Source organism: Pan paniscus, chromosome 19, assembly GCF_029289425.2.
Source record: "Pan paniscus chromosome 19, NHGRI_mPanPan1-v2.0_pri, whole genome shotgun sequence".
NCBI classification, from domain to species: domain Eukaryota; kingdom Metazoa; phylum Chordata; class Mammalia; order Primates; family Hominidae; genus Pan; species Pan paniscus.
The window spans coordinates 99,055,386-99,078,825 of NC_073268.2; the positions used below are offsets into that span (position 1 = coordinate 99,055,386).

General features: G+C 47.7%; 1 protein-coding gene across 1 annotated transcript in view; it reads left to right on the plus strand.

Moving 5' to 3' along the window:
* The window catches only part of FOXK2 (forkhead box K2), an 89,031-nt gene that overhangs the window by 727 nt on the left and 64,864 nt on the right, over positions 1-23,440 (plus strand). The gene's annotated exons all lie outside the window — the stretch shown is intronic.

The following is a 23,440-nucleotide window of genomic DNA, read 5'->3' on the forward strand; positions in this document are numbered from 1 at the left end:
GGATCCCAACCCTCGACAGCCCCTGGCCCCGACTCCCGTCCTCTCGGTCCCCCTCCTGGCAGGTGCAGCCCCCGGTCTTTCCCCCTTCCTGGAGCGGGGCTGCGGGCGGCTGCGCGCGCGGGTCAAGGTTTCTGGGTTCTGTGCGTGCGGGGAGTTCACGTGTGCTGTTTCTATTCTGCAGCGAGGTCGCGCTGAACAGAAATGTGAAAACGGTGTGCGGTGGGAGGAACTGCCCCGAACTAAAATCTATGTCTCTTAACCGATGAAGGGTTGTCTGTTGTATTTTTTTGTTGTTGTTGTTGTTCAGTCGTTTTCAGTAGTGAGCTGTTTCAAGAGTGCGGTGTTTTAAGCAGGAAGGACTCCTTTTTCCCTGCCGTGTTTTCAGTAGCCCAAATTGGAAGACGCTTCAAGCGTGATGGATTTTCAATCTGTGCTCTGAACCTTAAAATTTAGGGAAAACTAGATGCTTTTCGCATAACTTCTACAAAAAGACAGTTGATTAGGAATTATTACAAGGTCGTGTAGAGTGTTAAGTCAGCCTGATAGGGAACTGCCTATCCTGCTACAAAACAATTTAGCTTGGTCCTGTGGTTTTATGAAGTTATCGTTTACTCTGCTTGAAACACAAACTTGCTGTCTAGGAAATGCTAATTATTCCTCAGGGGCTCACTTCTAGATCATTGCAAGTACAGCCTTTGTCCACACAAACGAATTTTTTTGTTTTTTGAGACGGAGGCTCACTTTGTCGCTCAGGCTGGAGTGCAGTGGCGCGATCTTGGCTCACTGCAATCTCCGCCCTCTGAGTTCAAGCGGTTCTCCTGCCTCAGCCTCCCGAGTAGCTGGGATTACAGGCGCCTGCCACCGCGCCCGGCTAATTTTTTGTATTTTTAGTAGAGACGGGGTTTCACCATCTTGGCCAGGCTGGTATTGAACTCCTGACCTCGTGATCCACCCGCCTCCGCCTCCCAAAGTGCTGGCTGGGATTACAGGCGTGAGCCACCGCGCCCGGCCTACAAATTGGAATTTTTAACGCTTTCGGTTGTTGGAGATGCTGGTAAGAGCTGTTGCTTTTCTTCTTGACTTGCCTGTTGTGTGTGTGTGCATGCGCTGTTCTGTTTCTTAGCATGGAAAAGTGCACCAGCATATTCCTTAAACTTTGGTAGTAGCATTTTAAAGAATGTTATTTTCAGGCCGGGCGCGGTGGCTCACGTCTGTAATCCCAGCACTTTGGGAGGCCGAGGCGGGCGGATCACGAGGTCAGGAGGTCGAGACCATTCTGGCTAACACGGTGAAACCCCGTCTCTACTAAAAATACAAAAAAAAAAAAAAAAAAAAAAAAAATTAGCCGGGCGTGGTGGCGGGCGCCTGTAGTCCCAGCTACTCAGGAGGCTGAGGCAGGAGAATGTGAACCCTGGAGGTGGAGCTTGCAGCCAGCCGAGATCGCACCACTGCACTCCAGCCTGGGGGACAGAGGAAGACTCCGTCTCAAAAAAAAAAAAAAAAAAAAAGAAATTTTCAAATGAAAATGCTATTTATGTGTGTTTATACTGTAGACGGTATGAAATCAATGGTAGGGTCCTAATGGCTACCCTTTAATCTGACTTTTTTTTTTTTTTTTTTTTTACAAAATACTGTGTCACAACAAAGGAAGTTTGCGTCTACTGTGGGGATCTTGAGTTTTTGTTTGTTTTTGATTTTGAGACACGGTCTCTGTGACCTAGACTGGAGTGTACTGGTATGATGACAGCTCACTGCAGCCTCAAACTTCTGGGCACAAGCGATCCTCCTGCCCCAGTGCTCAGGAGTTTGAAGTTGTTGTGAGCTATGATTGCACCACTGCATTCCAGGCTGGGATTACAGGTGTGAGCTATGATCTCACCACTCCTCCCACATACCTGGCCAAGATTTTGAGTTTTTTGGAATTTTTTTTTTTTTTTTTTTTCCTGAGACGGAGCCTTGCTCTGTCCCCCAGGCTGGAGTGCAGTGGCGCAATCTCGGCTCACTGCAAGCTATGCCTCCCGGGTTCACATCATTCTCCTGCCTCAGCCTCCTGAGTAGCTGAGACTACAGGCGCCCGCCACTACGCCCAGCTAATTTTTTTTTGTATTTTTAGTAGAGACGGGGTTTCACCATGCTAGCCAGGATGGTCTCGATCTCCTGACCTCATGATCTGCCCGCCTCGGCCTCCCAAAGTGCTGGGATTACAGGCATGAGCCACCGTGCCTGGCCCGATTTTGAGTTTTTAAAGAAAATTCTCCTCACCATTCAGCCAGAACGATTTGTATTGAATTGAATTCTGCACATGCTAACATGATAAACATGGAGATAAGTTGACCTTTCAGTGAGGGCCAGAATTCAGACCTTATTTTTCTGAGACGGAGTCTCGCTCTGTTGCCAGGCTGGAGTACAATGGCGTGATCTTGGTTTGCTGCAACCTCCGCCTCCCTGGTTCAAGCAATTCTTGTGCCTCAGCCTCCTGAGTAGCTGGGATTACAGGCACACGCCACCACACCCAGCTAATTTTTGTAGTTTTAGTAGAGACGGGGTTTTACCATGTTGGCCAGGATGGTCTTGATCTCCTGACCTCGTGATCCACCCGCCTCGGCCTCCCAAAGTGCTGGGATTACAGCTGTGAGCCACCACGCCTGGCCGAATTCAGACCTTTTGAACAGTAGGAATGAGTCTTGCAGTAGAGATGAGTAAGAAGGGCAGTGAGATGGAGGCTGGGCCTCCCACTTGTGCTCAGGGAAGAGTCTTGTGGCCACTGAGGCGAACGTGTATCCTGGACTTCTCACGGGCCTGGGACTCTCTACCCGTACTGAGTACACAAGGGGATGCGTGGCTTTTTTCACAGAGGGGAGCTTAGCATTTGTGCAGTGTGAATTAAATTATTAACCTAGAGGATATTTCAGCACTTCCTTTTTTGTAAGGTATCATTTCCAAATTTGTGGTGTAGGGCAGTAACACAGGTTAATGGAATAAATCATAAAGAATTGGTACCAGTGAAATGCAGATACATTGTTTAAAATCTTTTTTTTTTTTTTTTTTTTTTAAACAGAGTTTTTCGCTCTTGTTGCCTAGGCTGGAGTGCAATGGTATGATCTCGGCTCATTGCAACCTCCGCTTCCTGGGCTCAAGCGATTCTCCTGCTTCAGCCTCCCGAGTACCTGGGATTACAGGTGTGCACTACACCACCGCACCCAGTTAATTTTGTATTTTTAGTAGAGACAGGGTTAATCCATGTTGGTCAGGCTGGTCTTGAACTCCTGACCTCAGGTGATCTGCTCACCTCCGCCTCCCAAAGTGCTGGGATTACAGGTGTGAGCCACCACACCTGGCCCTAAAATCTTTTTTTCTGAATTTAAGCTCAGTGTTCAGGTCGATGATACAAGTTCTTTTTAAGTTTAAAAATCAAATTAAATGTATAAGCTTGAAAGCACACGTAACTTAGAGTAATTATGTAAAGGCCAAAGTATTATTACGAGTCTCTGTTGTCCAGGCTGGAGTGCAGTGGCGTGATCTTGGCTCACTGCAACCTTGGCCTCTTGGATTCAAGCCATTCTCCTGCCTCAGACTCCCCAGTAGCTGGGATTAAGGAGCCCACCACCACGCCTGGCTTTGTGTTTTTTGTAGCAACAGGGTTTCACCATGTTGGCCAGGCTGGTCTCAAACTCCTGAACTCAGGTGATCCGTCCCGCCTCCGCTTCCCAAAGTGCTGGGATTATAGGCGTGAGCCACTGCGCCTGTCCTAAGGCTGAAATACTATTAATGCTTATTTCAGATTTGTCTACTAAATTTAACATCACTGTAGAGTTAGAAAATAATGTAACAACCCGTTGTTGGTCTCTTATTTGAACCACAGTGATTTTATTCAAATTCCAACTTCAAAATGAATTTATGTTTTGAATTTATATTAAAAATTATCAGAAAATTTGCAAGAGTACATAAGTAGTTTAGGTTTAAAATTTGGCTCATTTCATTGAAATAATAATGTATTAATGTGGGGGAAGAGAGAAAGATGAGGACTATGATCCTGTCTTTGTCTGCTGTATTTTAATAATTTGACTAAGATGTGGATCCAAGTACTGTTTCCACAGTGGCTGGGGAGCCTCGAGCCCAGTGTGGTTGGTGGGGGCTCAGTGTGTACAAAGATTGTCAGGGTGTGTGGTTTTCTGGAAAACAAATGGCTTCTTCAAGTCCTTGATTTTTGGATACACAGGATGCAGGGCTGTGTGTAAAGAAAGGCAGCGTTTTCCTCTCTTAGAGCCTCTGACTGACCTGAGGCGCAGGTGTTCCTGGGAGACTGGAGGGTGGGCTCCATGGGGGTGTCTGGGCCCCACCTGGCAGGGCTCTTGGCGGTGAGCCAGTGGAGGTTGCCTCCCACGTGTGGCTGGCCCTGTAGCCTGGCTCTGGAGAACCTGCAATTCAGGCTGGAAGAGACTTTGGAGCAGCTGGAGCGTGAGGTCTGCCTGGGTCTGGTGGGGAGTGTTTTTACTTTGCCAGTGATAGACTGAAATGCCCTCTTTGAGGACAAGGTGGCTTTTTTTTTTTAAATCGGTCTCTGTCTGTCGCCCAGGCTGGGGTACAGTGGCACGATCTCGGCTCACTGCAGCCTTCGCCTCCCGGGTTCAAGTGATTATCCTGGCTCAGCCTCCTGAGTAGCTGGGATTACAGATGCCCGCCACCATGCCTGGCTAATTTTTGTATTTGTATTTTATTTACTTATCTATTTATCTATTTTTTGAGATGGAATCTTGCTGTGTTGCCCAGGTGGGAGTGCAGTGACGCAGTCTCAGCTCACTGCAGCCTCCGCCTCCTGGGTTCTGGGTTCAAGCAATTCTTCTGTCTCAGCCTCCCAAGTAGCTGGGACTACAGGTACGTGCCACCATGCCTGGCTAACTTTTTTTGCATTTTTAGTAGAGACGGGGTTTCACCATGTTGGTCAGGCTGGTCAGAACTCCTGACCTCAGGTCATCTGCCCACCTTGGCCTCCCAAAGTGCTGGGATTACAGGCGTGAGCTACTGCGCCCGGTCGAGGACAAGGTTCTTATTTGTCCAAGGGCCTGGTCTGGAGGCTATGATTAGTAAAGTGTTTTTTAGAAAGATCAATTGGACAGGACAGTTTGGGTTTGTTGTTGCTATTTTTGTTGCCATGGTAACAAACTAAGTATAATTTATGAATAAAAATAGGCAACTCTTTAACAGTTGTTTATACTTTGAAAATGTCAAATGAATTTGACACATTCTGATCCGTAAGATCCCAGAATATCTAATAGTCAAATATAAATAGAACAAGTTGAATTTACTATTGCCTACAACTATTTAACATGCTAAATTAAAACTCTGTTTATTTAGAAAAGTGACCCCTGTCCTATGCCAAATGAACTCTATCAGTTTTACCCAGTGGTAATTCCACACTTTCTTTCTTATGTGGCCCGAATCCCACACTTTCTTTCTTATGTGGCCCGAATCCCACACTTTCTTTCTTATGTGGCCCGAATCCCACACTTTCTTTCTTATGTGGCCTGAATCCCTCACTTTCTTTCTTATGTGGCCCGAATCCCACACTTTCTTTCTTATGTGGCCTGAATTCCACACTTTCTTTCTTATGTGGCCTGAATCCCTCACTTTCTTTCTTATGTGGCATGAATCCCACACTTTCTTTCTTATGTGGCCTGAATCCCACACTTTCTTTCTTATGTGGCATGAATCCCACACTTTCTTTCTTATGTGGCATGAATCCCACACTTTCTTTCTTATGTGGCCTGAATCCCTCACTTTCTTTCTTATGTGGCCTGAATCCCACACTTTCTTTCTTATGTGGCCCGAATCCCACACTTTCTTTCTTATGTGGCCCGAATCCCTCACTTTCTTTCTTATGTGGCCTGAATCCCACACTTTCTTTCTTATGTGGCCTGAATCCCTCACTTTCTTTCTTATGTGGCCCGAATCCCACACTTTCTTTCTTATGTGGCCTGAATTCCACACTTTCTTTCTTATGTGGCATGAATCCCACACTTTCTTTCTTATGTGGCATGAATCCCACACTTTCTTTCTTATGTGGCCTGAATCCCTCACTTTCTTTCTTATGTGGCCTGAATCCCACACTTTCTTTCTTATGTGGCCCGAATCCCTCACTTTCTTTCTTATGTGGCCTGAATCCCACACTTTCTTTCTTATGTGGCATGAATCCCACACTTTCTTTCTTATGTGGCATGAATCCCACACTTTCTTTCTTACGTGGCCTGAATTCCACACTTTCTTTCTTATGTGGCAGATTGTGTTTGGTAATGTCACATTTGAAGACTTGCTTATTAAATCAGAGACAGTATCTTCCAAGGTGAAGACTGGAGAGAGATGAGGACAGTCAGTGGCTTCTGGAGCTTTCCAGGTGGAGACTCCAATAAATGAATTGAGGGAACTCACAGTGATTCTGTCCTACTCAGAATGCAGATGGGCAGAACTGAGCTTCCCGGAGAATCCCAGTACCAGAAAGAAGAAGTAAGAAGGAGGGGGTCCTGGGAAGGAGATGGCCCAGGGACATGGCTTGGCAATCAGGAAGTCTTGGGCAGCCTTTGAGAGGGCTGTTGTCTCCAGGATAAGGAAGGAGGCTGGACATAGGGCTGGAGAATAAGGAAGGAGTGGAGGTAGAAGGAGTGCATGTAAAGTGGGGACCTTGTAAGGAGAGCAGAGTTGAGATTAGGGTTAGGAGGAGCGGAAACCTTATCACTAAGGTGAAGTGGCTGAAGGAACCACCAAGAAATGGGAGTTGAGGCTGGGTGCGGTGGCTCACACCTGTGATCCCAGCACTTTGGGAGGCCGAGGCAGGTGGATCATGAGGTCAGGAGATTGAGACCATCCTGGTTAACACGGTGAAACCTCATCTCTACTAAAAATGCAAAAAATTAGCTGGGCATGGTGGCGGGCACCTGTAGTCCCAGCTACTCGGGAGGCTGAGGCAGGAGAATGGCATGAACCCAGGAGATGGAGCTTGCAGTGAGCCGAGATCGCGCCACTGCACTCCAACCTGGGCGACAGAGCGAGACTCCGTCTCAAAAAAAAAAAAAAAGAAAGAAATGGAGTTGAGGCCTGGTCAGCTCTTTGCCGAGTAGACAGCAGACGATGTGTGAAGGAGGACAGCTCCCAGTGGAAAAGAAAACGAGATTGTCTTGTTTGAAGAGCTGAGCAGAGCGGGTCGGAACGGAGCTACTAGGAAAGTCTGGTGTGTTTCCGTATTGAAGGGCTGCAAGGGTGGCTGAAATGCCTTCGTTTTGCGACCTGAAACTCCTGACAAGCTTGTAAGTGGAGCTGAGCCTGGGACACAGGAGTTGGCATGTGTTGGCATAAATAAAGGGATGTTCATAGCAGAGGGCAAATGGCGCTTTGCACTTTGAAAAGTGTTCAGTGTACAAATCAGTTGCCTTTAATAACTACTCTGTATTTAAGCTCCGCCTCCTGGGTTCAAGCGATTCTCCTGCCTCAGCCTCCCGAGGAGCTGGGATTACAGGCATGCACCACCATGCTGGCTAATTTTTGTATTTTTGGTAGAGATAGCTTTTAAAGAAATTTTGGCTGGGCCTGGTGGCTCTTGCCTGTAATCCCAGCACTTTGGGAAGCCGAGACAGGTGGATCACCTGAGGTCAGGAGTTCGAGATCAGCCTGGCCAACATGGCGAAACTCCGACTCTACTAAAAATACAAAAATTAACTGGGCATGGTGGCGGATGCCTGTAATCCCAGCAACTCAGGAGGCTGAGGCAGGATAATCACTTGAACCCACAGGGTGAAGGTTGTGGTGAGCTGAGATGGCGCCACTGTACTCCAGCCTGGGTGACATAGCAAGACTTTGTCTCAAAACCGAAGATATTCATTTGGCAAATTGAGATACATTGTTATCACTGATTTGTAGACACAGAACACGGTGCAGCTATTTTAGCATAATTGTTACTTTAAGTTAAAAACCCAGTAACCAACTTACTTCTGCCTCACCTTAGTGTTTAGTACTTCTTCCAGTGGTAAAACTCTGTGTTCCTTTTATTTTATTATTTAGAGTCTCACTCTGTCACCCAGGCTGGAGTACAGTGGCGCCATCATAGCTCACTGCAGCCTTGAACTCCTGGACTCAAGCGATCTTCCCACCTCAGTCTCCCGTGTAGCTGAGACTACAGGCCTGCATGGCCATTCAGGGCTAATTTATATTTTTTTGGACGTGGGGTCTCGCTATGTTGCCCAGGCTGGTCGCAAATTCCTGTCCTCAAGCAGTCCCCCCACCTCAGTCTGCCAAAGTGCTGGGATTACAGGTGCGAGCCACCCCGCCTGGCCTATACATGTTTTCAAGTGCTGATCATTTATTAATAGTGAAGTGATTGTAGTCAGGCGTGGCTCCCCCATTTACTGGCAGGTCCCATTTAGACCTGTGGTTGCAGAAGTACAGCACAGCTCCGTGCATGATTGGTGGAAATATTCCAGGAGATGAGGCTGTTATAGTAACAGCAGATTTTTCCATTGTGAAAATGTAACTATTCCTGCTTTGTTGAAGAGAAAGATTTTTTTTGGAAAATGAAGAAAAGAGGGTTTCTAAATTAAGGAAGCTTTTAATGAAAGCAGTTGGCATTTGGGTAGTAGTATTCTTATCTGTTTAACATTTTTGTGGGGCTCTTGTTTTCTTTTATGTTTGGTTTTTGGAGCAATTTATAATATCTTAAATAATGACAGTCATAGTAAATCAACCTCCACACTTTTTCATGAGGAATTTTTGAATTTGCTGCTAAAATGCAGTACAGGAGGGCATGTTTAAGGCACACATTACCATCTCTACAATGTGAAGCGGGCTTTGAGCACGGAACAAGGTGTTACAGCTGTACTTAGGAAGTGGTGGCAGGGAGACCAGGAAGTACCTCGCGCCAGAGCCACAGCCCCTGCGGCCCTGCTTTCCTCGTGCACGTCAGCTTAGAGTGCACATTGGGCTTCAAACGCCTCTGCTGATTTGTTAGGAACAGAGAAGGTGCTCTGCTGAGAATTCCATAGATTTCTAGACAGTATTTGGTTTTTGCTGCAGTTTGTCATTTGAGATGGAATGCTTGTATTCTTTGTCCTGTGAAGGGCATTGGAGTACGACACCAGGGCGAGTCTGCCTCCTTCCCCTCCCTGGGACGTATGACAGTGTCTGGAGACACATTTGGTTGGCATAGACTGGGAGGACTGGTGCTACTGGCATCTAGTGGACAGAGGCCAGGGATGCCGCTAAAAAATCTTACAGTGCACAGGACACAGGAGGGGAGAGCCGCCTGGTGCATAGCAACCTAGCAGTTGATCATATAATAAAAGTTGGTTATGACTCTTGGTCCTACTGCTGGTAAGTTTTGATAATTTTTTTTACAGATGATTCCTGCTTAAAACCTTTATGCTACCAAAGCATCTGTTCAAATTATACTTGAAAGCGCCTTTTTTTTTTTTTTTTTTTGAGACAGGGTCTTGCTCTGTTTCCCAGGCTGAAGTGCAGTGGTGTGATCTCGGCTCATTGCAGTGTCCACCTCCCGGGTTCAAGCGATTCTCCTGCCTCAGCCTCCTGAGTAGCTGGAATTACAGGCACGTGCCACCACGCCGGCTAATTTTTTTTTTTTTTTTTTTTTTCAAGATGGGGTTCTGCTCTGTCGTCCAGGCTGGAATGCAGTGGCACGATCTTGGCTCTGCAACCTCCGCCTCCCAGGTTCAAGTGATTCTCCTGCCTTAGCCTCCTGAGTACCTGGGATTACAGGCGCGTGCCACTACTCCCAGCTAATTTTTGTATTTTTAGTAGACAGGGTTTCACCATGTTGGCCAGGCTGATCTCGAACTCCTGACCTCAGGTGATCCGCTTGCCTCGGCCTCCCAAAGTGCTGGGATTACAGGCGTGAGCCATGGCGCCCCACCTGAAAGTGCCTTTTGTAAAACAGAGCCTGGAGGTTGAGACTCATTGCGGAGTCACTAGATAACTCCTCCCTTTGCAGCTTTGAAAGGACACTCTCGGAATGCAGTTCTGTCTTGCTATCCCTGGTTGTAAGAAGATACAACTAGGTCCCTTAAGGCAGTAGTAGCCTAACATTGTTACGTTTGTAATGTGTTCTCTTAGTCGTATTTATTGACTTAATTAGGCTGATACAGATATTCTGAGAACTAGGAATACCTTAGTTACATTGATACAGATATTCTGAGAACGTTTATCTTTAGTGGGAAAAAAGACAATGAGCTGTAGCTGAATTGTTCCAGTTTTTTGTGTTCCTGGTTCCACTGGAGAATGAACTGATGATGTGACGTCATTGTTAGCACAGCCACGCTGGGAAAGATGGCTCTCAAGGTGCTGTTTTTAATGGTGTTTAGTCATTAATAATTGGCAGTAAGAAAACTCATCTTTTGACTTTCATTTGGACAGATGGAATATAGAAAACCTGAAATAGGCCGGGCACGTTGGGTCATGCCTGTCATCCCAGCACTTTGGGTGGCTAAGGCAGGCGGATCTCCTGAGATCGGGAGTTTGAGACCAGCCTGACCAACCTGGAGAAACCCCGTGTCTACTAAAAATACAAAATTAGCTGGATGTGGTGGCGCATGCCTCTAATACCAGCTACTCGGGAGGCTAAGGCAGGAGAATCACTTGAACTCCAGCCTGGGCAACAAGAGCGAAACTCCATCTCAAAAAAAAAAAAAAAAGAGAGAAAACCCGAAATAAGGAAATTTAAAACTACTGATGTGTTTTTTTTTTTTTTTGAGACAGAGTCTCGCTCTGTCACCCAGGCTGGAGTGCAATGGCGCCATCTCAGCTCACTGCAACGTCCTCCTCCCGGGTTCAAACAATTCTCCTGCCTCAGTCTCCCGAGTAGCTGGGATTACAGGCGCCCACGACCACGCCCTGCTAATTTTTGTATTTTTAGTAGAGACGGGGTTTCACCATGTGGGCCAGGCTGGTCTCAAACTCCTGACTGCAAGTGATTCCCCTGTCTTGGCCTCCCAAAGTGTTGGGATCACAGGCCAAAGTGTGAGTCACTGTGCCCGGTCTACTGTTGTGTTTTCAAAGTGGCTTTTTTGGTCTTGTATTTTTCAGAATATGATAGCATTTTGAGTGTATAGAGAATGTTTTAAAAATTCTGTGTTTTTGCCATTTCTGAGCTGTTGGAGGATGTTAGGATAATGAACATCATTTTGATAGCCATTTGAGCTGGGTGGAAGAAGATGTGGTTTAAATATAAAGTGTCTGTTCTGGGTCCTCCTTGAGGACCTGTTCCCACTTTGCCAAGCTTCCCCCTGGACTTGTCCACACGTGATTAAACACAACTGAAATCCTGTACACTTGAGTGAACTGCATGTAAGTGTTCTGTGGGCTGGGCTGATTCATCTCTACGTTGTACACTTCCTGGGGTTGTAGCCTTTGACCCCTGGGTGACCTCCTCCAGGAATTCTGGGTACTTGATAGGACTCAAATGTTTATTGCTGAATTGGTTGGATGTGGGCTTCTGAGTTTGGATTGGGTGACTACTGTACCATAGGAAACCATGTAAAACAGTTATAAATGTAAGTCAGATTAAATTCACTTCTCATTCTACAGTTGCTCCCACTTTTTTTTGTTTTTGTTGATGGTAGACTCCCCAAAGTGACTTTTTTGGCCTTGTACAGTCATGCATCACTTAACGGTGGAAATCATTCTGAGAAATGCGTTGTTAGGTGATTTCATTGTTGTGCGAACATCATAGAGCATACTTGTACAAACCTAGATGACACAGCCTGCCGCACACCCAGGCTGTGTGTATATCCTGTTGCTCCTACAGCCACATGCTGCACAAACTTAAGCAACGTGTGACCGTATTGAATGCGGTAACATGGTGTTTGTGTATCTAAACATATTAAAACATAGAAAAGGCACAGTAAAAATAAGGTACAAAAGATGAAGATACAGCTCCCTAGAGCACTTAGTGTCAGCAGAGCTTGCAGGACTGGGTGAGTCAGTGAGTAAATGGTGAGTGAATGTGAAGGCCTAGGACATGACTGTACACCGCTGTCAACTTCATAAACACTGGACATTTAGGCTATACTTTATTTATTTGAGAAGGAGTTTTGCTTTTGTCGCCCAGGCTGCAGTGCAATGGCGTGATCTTGGCTCACTGCAACGTCTGCCTCCCAGGTTCAAGCAGTTCTCCTGCCTCAGCTTCTCGAGTAGCTGGGATTACAGGTGCACGCCGCCACGCCCGGCTAATTATTTTATTTTATTTTATTTTATTTTATTTTATTTTATTTTATTTTAGTAGAGATGGGGTTTCACCATGTTGTCCAGGCTGGTCTCGAACTCCTGAGCTCAGGTAAACACCTGCCTTGGCCTCCCTAAGTGCTGGGATTATAGGCGTGAGCCACTGTGCCCATCTTATTTATTTTTTTGAGATGGAGTTTCGCTCTTGTTGCCTAGGCTGCAGTGCAATGGCGCGTTCTCGGCTCACTGCAGCCGCAGCCTCCTTGGTTCAAGCAATTCTCCTGCCTCAGCTTTCCGAGTAGCTGGGATTACCAGCACCCGAGACCAGCCCAGCTAGTTTTTGCATTTTTAGTGGAGACGGGGTTTCACCATGTTGGCCAGGCTGGTCTTGAACTCCTGACCTCAGGTGATCCACCCACCTCGGCCTCCCAAAGTGCTGGGATTACAGGCGTGAGCCACTGCGCCTGGCCTAAATGTATTTAAAAAGAGTTTTCTTGTCAGGTAAAAGAAAAAAATTGTAAATAATCTATTAGTCTTAACATACTATAACTTTTTTTTACTTTATAAACTAATACTTAGTTTAAAACACACATTGTGCAGACATAAAAAATATTTTTTGTTGTTTTTTTCTGAGACTGCGTCTCACTGTGTGGCCCAAGCTGGAGTGCAATGGTGTGATTGTGGCTCACTGCAACCTCTGCCTCCCGGGTTCGAGTGATTCTCCTGCTTCAGCCTCCCGAGTAGCCACCTTGCCTGGCTAATTTTTGTATTTTTAGTAGAGATGGGGTTTTGCCGTGTTGACCAGGCTGGTCTCGAACTCCTGACCTCAGGTGATCTGCCTGCTTTGGCCTCCCAAAGTGCTGGGATTACAGGTGTGAGCCACCGTGCCTGACCACAAAAATATTTTTGTATTCTTATTTGATAAGCTTTTTTCTGTTTGTAAAATTATTTTTTTTTCTTTTTAAACTTTTTTTGTTTAAAAACTAAGACTGAAACACACACTAGCCTAGCCCTACATAGGGTCAGGACCAGCAGTATCACTGTCTTCTACCTCCACATCTTGTTCCACTCCAAAGTTCTTAGGGGAAGTAACGTGCATGGAGCTGTCACCTCCGGTGATAACGGCTTCTTCTGGATACTTCCTGAAGGACCTACCTGGGGCTATTGTATAGTTAACTTTTTAAAAATAAGTAAAAGCAGTATACTCTAAATTAACAATAAAATGTATAGTGCTGCCGGGCGTGGTGGCTCACGCCTGTAATCCCAGCACTTTGGGAGGCCAGGCGGGTGGATCACCTGAGGTCAGGAGTTTGAGACCAGCCTGGCCAACATGGTGAAACCCTGTCTCTACTAAAAATGCAAAAACTTAGCCAGGCATGGTAGCACACGCCTGTAATCCCAGCTACTCGGGAGGCTGAGGCAGGAGAAGTGCTTGAACCCAGGAGGCAGAGGTTGTAGTGAGCCGAGACCGTGCCACTGCACTCCAGCCTGGGTGACGGAGTGAGACTTTGTCTCAAAAAAAAAAAAAGTATAGTGCAGTGAATACATAACCATTAACTGTCATTTATTATTATTAAGTATTACATATTGTACGCGATCGTATGTGCTGTACTTTCATACGGCTGTTCGCGTAGTAGGTTCGTTGACACCAGCATCACCCCAGACTCATGAGTAATTCATTGCACTATGACATCACGATGGCTAGGAATAGGAATTTTTCAGCTCCATCATAATCTTAACGGGACCCTCATATATGCGGCCCATCATTGACTTGAAACGACGTGAATTTTGTTAGCCGGGCATGGTGGTGCCCAGCTGTAGGTTAGCCGGGCGTGGTGACGCACAGCTGTAGGTTAGCTGGGCCTGGCACAGCTGTAGGTTAGCTGGGTGTGGTGGTGCGCAGCTGTAATCCCAGCTACTCGGGAGACTGAGGTTGGAGGATCACTTGCGCCCAAGAGGTGGAGGCTATAGGGAGCCGAGATCACACCGGTGCACTCCAGCCCAGGCAACAGAAGGGGAGACCCTGTCTCAGGTCGATAGGTAGATAAGATAGCCGGGCATGGTGGCACACACTTGTAGTCCCAACTGAGTAAGACCCTGTCTCAAAAAAAAAAAAGAAAAAAAAAGAGAAAAATAGCCAGATGTTGTGGCGAGGGCCTCTAGTCCTAGCTACTTGGGAGGCCGAGGTGGGAGGATCACTTGACCCTCGGAGGTTGAGGCTGCTGTGGACTGTGATTGCACTGTTGCACTCGAGTCTGGGCAGCAGAGCAAAACCTCGACTCGAAAAAAAAAAGAAAAGATGGCTGATATGTAGAGGGGTAACCTGTGGAAGCCTGGCTGCACGTGGACAAAATTTCTTGTAATTGAATAAAAATGTTCTAATAATGTGTGTCAGGGCACATGACTTGTCGTACTGCTTGATAGTTGTTGCGGCTCTAATATAGGAACAAGTCAGACCATGAAGTTGGTGGCTTGTTGTTCCCGAGTCTTTGCACCGGGTGCTGCTCTTCTGCTTCTCCTGCAGAGCATGTGCACAGACCTGGCTCTGGGTCTCATGCCTCAGGCTAGAGGAGGGGCCAGGCTCCTTCTTGCTGAGAACTCTAGCAGAGCTCTGGAGGAGACCCTCCTGGGACTGCGCTACTGGAGCGCATCCTTACCGCACATGAGATGGTCTCTAGCTCTGATCCTTCTCACCACACACTTCAGCCCATCCAGGTTTGACTTTAGTGACTGGGTGCCTCAGCACTCACTCCTGTTCCTGTCTCCTCTTACAGATGGTAACGAACTCGTTGAAACATGTCCCCAGAAGTAATACTTATTTTCCATGGATCTTTTATCTTGTTCTCTCTTAAAAGTTGTTTTTCAGGCTATGCATTTTCTTGTTGACACAAATCGACCTGTTAATTATTGAGTGCTGAAAAACACACATTTTTTGGGGGCAGGTTCTTGCTCTGTCGCCCAGCTGGAGTGCAGTGGCACCATCTTGGCTCACTGCAACCTCCACCTCCCAGGTTTAAGCGATTCTCCTGCCTCAGCCTTAGGAGTAGCTGGGATTACAGATGCCTGCCACCACACCTGGCTGATTTTTGTATTTTTTGTACAGATGGGGTTTCCACATGTTGGTTAGGCTGGTCTCGAGCTCCTGACCTCAGCTTATCCACCTGCCTCAGCCTCCTAAAGTGCTGGGATTACAGGTGTAAGCCACCGTGCCCGGCCTTGGCCTTCCTGATTTCTGATGAGAAGTCAGCTGTTAACAGTTATCCAGTCGCTTATCTCTTGCTGCTGTCAAGATTCTCTCTTTTTTGTCTTTTGTCTTTCAACACTTTGATTAAAATGTGTTTCATTTTGGGTCCTGTGAGTTTATCCTACTTGGAGTTTGTTGAGCTTCTTGGATTTGTAAAATTCTTGTCTTTCATTAAACTCGAAAAGGTTTTGGCCATTATTTTTTCAGACATTCTTTCTGCCCATTTCAAACTCCCATGGTTGGTTGGTGAGCTGACATCTCACAGGTCCTTTAGGCTCTGCTCGTCTTCTTTGTTCTTTCTCCTTTCTGAGGAGACTTGCGGGAGCAGAATCTCAGTCTTCCCATCTTCAAGTTTCCTGATTCTTCTTGTGCCTGCTCAGATGTGCTATTGAACTGCTAGCATGAGCTTTTCATGTTTGTCATTGTACCTTTTAAAAGCTCCAGGATTTCTGTTTCATTCCTTTTTATGCTGTCTCTGTCGATAGTCCTGTTTGGTTCACACACACGTTGTTTTCCTTATCTCTTTTAGTTGTGTGTTTTTGTTTTTTTTTTTTTGAGACGGAGTTTCACTTTTGTTGCCCAGGCTGGAGTGCAGTGGCGCGATCTGGGCTCACTGAAACCTCTTCTGGTTCAAGCGATTCTCCCGCCTCAGCCTCCCGAGTAGCTGGGATTACAGGCATGCGCCACCATGCCCAGGTAATTTTGTATATTTAGTGGAGATGGGGTTTCTCCATGTTGGTCAGGTGGGTCTGGAACTCCTAACCTCAGGTGATCCGCCTGTCTCAGCCTCCCGAAGTGCTGGGATTATAGGTGTGAACCACCGTGCCTGGCATTTTTTTGTATTTTTAGTAGAGATGGGGTTTCACCGTGTTGGCCAGGCTGGTCTCAAACTCCTCACCTCAGGTGATCTGCCCATCTCGGCCTCCCCAAGTGCTGGGATTACAGGTGTGAGCTACGGTGCCCGGCCTGTGTTTTTATTTAAGTTTTTGAGCATATTTAAGGCAGTTGTTTCAAAGTCTTTGTCTAGTAAATCCAGCATCTGGCCTTCCCCAGAATAGTTTCTGTCAGTTTTTATTTCTTTGAGTCATACTTTCCTGTTTCTTTGTGTGCCTTGTGATTTTTGTTGTTGTTGCAAACTGGACCTGTGATGATTAGAACGCAGTAGCTCTGGAAATCAGATTCTTCTCCTTTCCTTGGGTTTGGTGGGGTTTTTTGCTTGCCAAAGGATATAGGGGCCCTTTTATTTAACGACTTTTCCAAGCTATTGTTATTGCAGACTGTCTTCCTTCGTTATGTAGTCACTGAAGTCCTTGTTCCTCAGCTTGTGTTTAGTTGGTGTTTTGACAAAGATTTCCTTGAATGCCAGGAACTCTTCCAGTCTTTACGAACTGGCTCTGTGCCTGAGCCCTCCTTGAACTCTTGATGGGCTTGCCCTTGGCCTAGGGATCAGCCCAGAGTGAAAGCAAGCTCGAGGCCCGAGGAGGTCTTCGCAGAGGGGGCCTTTTGCCCTGGGCATGTGTGTAGCTTTCTGAATTTTCCAGCACACACTGAGGCCTCTGAATGTCCTGATTTCCCAGAAACACACCCAGGTTTTCGCCTTAGGCAGTCTGTTGTATGTTGGGACTGTAATCTTCTGCCCCAGGCATCTGAGAGTTAAATGGGTTTGAAATGTTTTTAAGCTTTTTTTGGCCTTGGATCTGACTTAGGCAAAACAGAAGAGGAGTGCCTTGTGTCAGTCAGACTCCAGACATGTTAGAACAGACACACAATACATTTTGAATGAGGTCTCCAGCAGCTTCTGGTAGGCACTTAAGGTTAGAAAACATTGTTTAGGAAAAGAATAGAATATAAAGCTTAGCGGTTGGTTGTAGAAGGTTCTTGCTGCTGGATCCACTCAGCTCCTGGGCAGTTGGTGGGGGCCAGCCTCCAGCTGACCAGTGAGTGGGACGCTGGGCTGGAACTGCTGGTATTATGTTAGGAAGGTTATTCCTGAGAAGTTCAGGTACTTGTTGACTGAATTGGTATGATGCTTATAGTCTTTCTTAAATGATTAAAGTTTAACATATTATTAAATTTAAAAATATTGTGAAATAATACTTCTTGTAGAACATTTAGACCGTAAAAGTGGGTGTGAAAAATTATCCATTGCCGGGCGGGCACGGTGGCTCACGCCTGAAATCCCAGCACTTTGGGAGGCTGAGGCGGGCGGATCATGAGGTCAGGAGTTTGAGATCAGCCTGGCCAGCATATAAAAAATTAACCGGGCATGGTGGTGTGTGCCTGTAATCAGCTATTCAGGAGGCTAAGGCAGGAGAATTGCCTGAACCTGGGAAGTGGAAGTTGCAGTGAGCTGAGATCACGCCACTGCACTCCGGCCTGGGCGACAAGAGTGAGACTCCATCCAAAAAAAAAAAAGGCCAGGCACATGGTGGCTTATGCCTGTTTGCCAACACTTTTGGAGGCCGAGGCGGGCAGGTCACAAGGTCAAGAGATTGAGACCATCCTGGCCAACATGGAAACCCCATCTCTACTGAAAATAAAAAAATTAGCCGGGCGTGGTGACACACGCCTGTAATCCCAGCTACTCTGGAAGCTGAGGCAGGAGAACCCCTTGAACCTGGGAGGTGGAGGTTATAGTGAGCTGAGATCGCACCACTGCACTCCAGCCTGGCGATGGAGACTCTGTCTCCAAAAAAAAAAAAAAAAAAAAAAATCCGTGGCCAGGCACAGTGGCTCTCACCTGTAATCCCAGCCCTTCTGGAGGCTGAGGCAGGTGGATTGCTTGAGGTCAGGAGTTCAAGACTAACTTGGCCAACATGGTGAAACCCTGTCTCTACAAAAATACAAAAATTAGCTGGGCATGATGGTCGGTGCCTGTAATCCCAGCTACTTGGGAGGCTGAGACAGGAGAATCGTTTGAACCCAAGAGGCAGAGGTTGCAGTGAGCCGAGATCGTGCCATTGCACTCCAGCCTGGGCGACTGAGCAAGACTCCATCTGAAAAAAGAAAAAAAAGATATAGGCCGGGTAGGAGGTGGGAGGATTGCTGGAGGCCAGGAGTTCGAGACCAGCCTGGCCAACATAGTGAGACTTCTTTCTCTACAAAAAATTTAAAAATTAGGTGTGGTCGTGCATTCCTCCAGTCCTAGCCACTTGGGAGGCTAAGATGGGAAGATCACTTGAGCCCGGGAAGTTGAGGCTGTAGTGAGCCATGCTCGTGCTGCTGCGCTCCAACCTGGGTGACAGACCAAGATCCTGTCTCCAATTAAAACAACATTAAGCTCATTTTGTCAAAGGAAAAATTACCGTCCTCGCATTTGCCTTCGTTGTTGCAGACAGAAGAATGCCCTTGTCCTCTGCTGGTGGACACAGTCCCCACAGGAGCCGCGTGGGGTTTTTCTGCGTATCATGTATGGTGTAGAAGAGCAAAATACTCTGCACCGTGTTTTATAGGGAATGAAAAAGAACCCCACCAAACTTAGGATGCATCTTTCCAGCCGGGCCCTTCCTCAAGCCCCTCACTGTCACCTCTGGCCCCAGGGCAGGCCTGGGGCTCACCCCTTGGACAACACTGAGGCCCAGCCCAGAGAAGGGACTTGTACCCTACGCCATACCCACAGCTCACAGCCACTCAGCCCAGCGTGGGTTGCCCCAGCCAGATCTCCTTCCAAAGCAGTTAGAAGAGTAATGATGAAGAGTCCTTCAGAATTTTGATTCTTCTTCCTCTCCTGGTTTATCTTCTGGTGGAAAGAAAAACACGTTTGGAATGTTTAAGACTGAGAGGTGATGGGATTTCTTTTTGAGCTAGAAAATGTGGTATGAGAATGGGAGGGAGAAATAGAAAAGTATTGAAGCTTTTAAAACTGTAAGGTGGCCGGGCGTGGTGGCTCAGGCCTGTCATCTCAGCACTGTAAAGTGGCTGGGCGTGGTGGCTCAGGCCCGTAATCTCAGCACTGTAAGGTGGCTGGGCGTGGTGGCTCAGGCCCGTCATCTCAGCACTGTAAAGTGGCCGGGCGTGGTGGCTCAGGCCCGTCATCTCAGCACTGTAAAGTGGCCGGGCGTGGTGGCTCAGACCCCTAATCTCAGCACTGTAAGGTGGCCGGGCGTGGTGGTTCAGGCCTGTCATCTCAGCACTGTAAAGTGGCCGGGCGTGGTGGCTCAGGCCCGTAATCTCAGCACTGTAAGGTGGCCGGGCGTGGTGGCTCAGGCCCGTCATCTCAGCACTGTAAGGTGGCCGGGCGTGGTGGCTCAGACCCGTAATCTCAGCACTGTAAAGTGGCCGGGCGTGGTGGTTCAGGCCTGTCATCTCAGCACTGTAAAGTGGCCGGGCGTGGTGGCTCAGACCCCTAATCTCAGCACTGTAAGGTGGCCGGGCGTGGTGGCTCAGGCCCGTCATCTCAGCACTGTAAGGTGGCCGGGCGTGGTGGCTCAGGCCCGTCATCTCAGCACTGTAAGGTGGCCGGGCGTGGTGGCTCAGGCCCGTCATCTCAGCACTGTAAGGTGGCCGGGCGTGGTGGCTCAGGCCCGTCATCTCAGCACTGTAAGGTGGCCGGGCGTGGTGGCTCAGGCCCGTCATCTCAGCACTGTAAGGTGGCCGGGCGTGGTGGCTCAGGCCCGTCATCTCAGCACTGTAAGGTGGCCGGGCGTGGTGGCTCAGGCCCGTCATCTCAGCACTGTAAGGTGGCCGGGCGTGGTGGCTCAGGCCCGTCATCTCAGCACTGTAAGGTGGCCGGGCGTGGTGGCTCAGGCCCGTCATCTCAGCACTGTAAGGTGGCCGGGCGTGGTGGCTCAGGCCCGTCATCTCAGCACTGTAAGGTGGCCGGGCGTGGTGGCTCAGGCCCGTCATCTCAGCACTGTAAGGTGGCCGGGCGTGGTGGCTCAGGCCCGTCATCTCAGCACTGTAAGGTGGCCGGGCGTGGTGGCTCAGGCCCGTCATCTCAGCACTGTAAGGTGGCCGGGCGTGGTGGCTCAGGCCTGTAGTCTCAACACTTTGGGAAGCTGATGCGGGAGGATCAGTTGAGGACAGGAGTTCGAGACCAGCCTGGACAACATAGATGGACCCTGTCTCTACAAAAAAAATGAAACAATTAGCTCTGTATGGTGGCACATGCCTGTGATTCCAGCTACTTTGGAGGCTGAGGTGGGAGGATTGCTTGAACCCAGGAAGTCAAGGCTGTAGTGAGCCATGATCATACCACTGCACTCCAGTGTGGGTAACACTCGAGACCTTGTTTAAAAAAAAAAAATTAATTAAAAAATATATGTAAATGGGCCGGGCATGGTGGCTCACGCCTGTAATCTCAACACTTTGGGAGGCTGAGGTGACTGGATCACCTGAGGTCAGGAGTTCGAGACCAGGCTGGCCAACATGGTGAAACCCTGTCTCCGTTAAAAATACAAAAAATTAGCTGGGCATGGTGGCAGGCACCTGTAATCCCAGCTACTCAAGAGGCAGAGGCAGGAGAATCTCTTAAACCTGGGAGGTGGAGGTTTCAGTGAGCTGGGATCATGCCACTGCACTCCAGCCTGGGTGACACAGCAAGACTCCATCTCAAAAAAAAAAATATCGATAATTGAAAGAGCTTGTTGGACGCGGTGGCTCACGCCTGTAATCTCAGCACTTTGGGAGGCCAAGGAAGGCGGATCACCTGAGGTCGGGAGTTCAAGACCAGCCTGGCCAATATGGTGAAAACCTGTCTCACTAAAAATACAAAAATTAGCCGAGTGTGGTGGCAGATGCCTGTAATCCTGGCTACTTGGGAGGCTGAGGCAGGAGAATTGCTTGAACCTGGGAGGTGGAGATTGCGGTGAGCCGAGATCATGCCATTGCAGTCCAGCCTGGGCAACAAGAGCGAAACTGTCTCAAAAAAAAAAAAAAAAGAGTTACCTTTCAGAATGGGCTCAACCGCTTGAATGATTTGGAGAATTGGAGGTAAGAGATTTTGGTGTTAATGACTTTAACTTCCCTGTCTTATGTCCATTCTTCCTGCACGATTGTTGTTTGTGGGTATGCGTCCTTCTGCACGTAATCTGTTTGAAGCCTTTCCAGTGATCCCATGTCTATACCCCCTTTCCCCTGTGTAGCCATCCCATTGGCCTGGATGCTTGGGGATGGTTTGTCTACTCATGCCCCTGTCTTTTCTCCTGGAGTTGGCACACTCCAGTCCAGCACCCACCCTCAGGCGTAACCCTTTCCTTCCTCCCACACGCCTGCCCACCGGATGCTACTCTGCAGCTGCCTCTCCTGTAAGACCAGCCGTGAAGGTTCCTGCTCAGATGCTTTCCCTATGTCTGTCTCTCAGTGCCATCTAGGGAGGGAGCAAATAGTTATCAAGTTAGCACTTTATTCTGTCTTGAATTCTCTAATTGTTTTATGCCCAGTAACAAGGTTGACAGCTGAGCTCCCATATCAGTAAGTGAGCATTTATTATTTTTTTTCCCAGCGCATCACACCTGGGCTTGTTGAACAGAAAAGCCTTTTTATGTGTTAATACTGTGTTGGCTTGAAATGGAGTGGCACCTTCAGGGGCTGACAGTGGCATAGCTTGGAGTGTGATCTTTCTCAGACAGGGGTCCACAGTGGGTGTGTGTGGTGTGTGGCTGCTGCTTCATTGTCCTTGGAGTAGGCCCTCCCAGCGTTGGAGGGTGTTTGAGACCAAGCACATTCCTGTGTGGGCAGCTCCGTCTTCTCTGGTTCTGCTGATGGATTCACTTTTTAGCGTAGGTGTCAGTGGGCCAACCTCAGGGGCGTGCAGGGACAGGGATAAAGGGTGTGGTATAAGCACAAGTAGGCCTGAAATAGACAGGTTTTTGGAGTTAGAATTTTAAAATAGTTGTAGATTCTAAATAACTGATGATTTACAGTTTTGTTTTGTTTTTTTTTTTTTTGAGACAGAGTTGTGCCGTATCGCCCAGGCTGGAGTGTAGTGGCACGATCTTGGCTCACTGCAACCTCCGTCTCCTGGGTTCAAGTGATTCTCGTGCCTCAGCCTCCCAAGTAGCTGGGATTACAGGCGCCTGCCATCACGCCCGGCTAATTTTTGTATTTTTAGTAGAGACGGGGTTTAACCATGTTGGCCAAGGCTGGTCTCGAACTCCTGACCTCCTGCCTCAGCCTCCCAAAGTGCTGGGATTGCAGATGTGAGTCACCACGCCTGGCCAAATTTTTAAATGTATTAACTTGTATCTGTGTATTACAAATTGATACTTGTGTGACAATCAGATATGACACTCAAATGAAAACTGATAACTTTTTTTTCATACTTAACACACTGTGAACTGCATTGTACCTGTTTCAAGAGGTAGGAAGGGTGATTTTTTTTTTTAATAGATGGAGTCTTACTTTGTTGCCCAGGCTGGAGTGCAGTGGTGCGATCATGGCTCACTGCTCCCTCGAATTTCTGGGCTCAAGGGATCCTCTTTACCTCAGCCTCCTGAGTAGTAGGGACTAGAGGCACAAATCACTGCATCCAGCTAATTAAATTTTTTTTTTTTTTTTTTTTTTGAGATGGAGTCTCATTCGGTTTCCCAGGCTGGAGTGCAGTGACACAATCTCAGCTCACTGCAACCTCCACCTTCCCGGTTCAAGTGATTCTTTTGCCTCAGCCACCCTAGTAGCTGGGATTACAGGCATGCACCACCACGCCTGGCTATGTTTGTATTTTTTGGTAGAGACAGGGTTTCGCCACGTTGGCCAGTGTGGTCTTGAACTCCTGGCCTCAAGTGATCCACTTGCCTCAGCCTCCCTCCACAAATTTTTTTTTTCTTATTTCTTTTTTTTTTTTTTTTTGAGACAGTTTCGTTCTTGTCGCCCAGGCTGGAGTGCAATGGTGCGATCTCGGCTCACCGCAACCTCCACCTCCTGGGTTCAGGCAATTCTCCTGCCTCAGCCTCCCGAGTAGCTGGGATTACAGGTGCACACCACCAGGCCCAGCTAATTCTTTTTGTATTGTTAGTAGAGACGGGATTTCACCATGTTGGC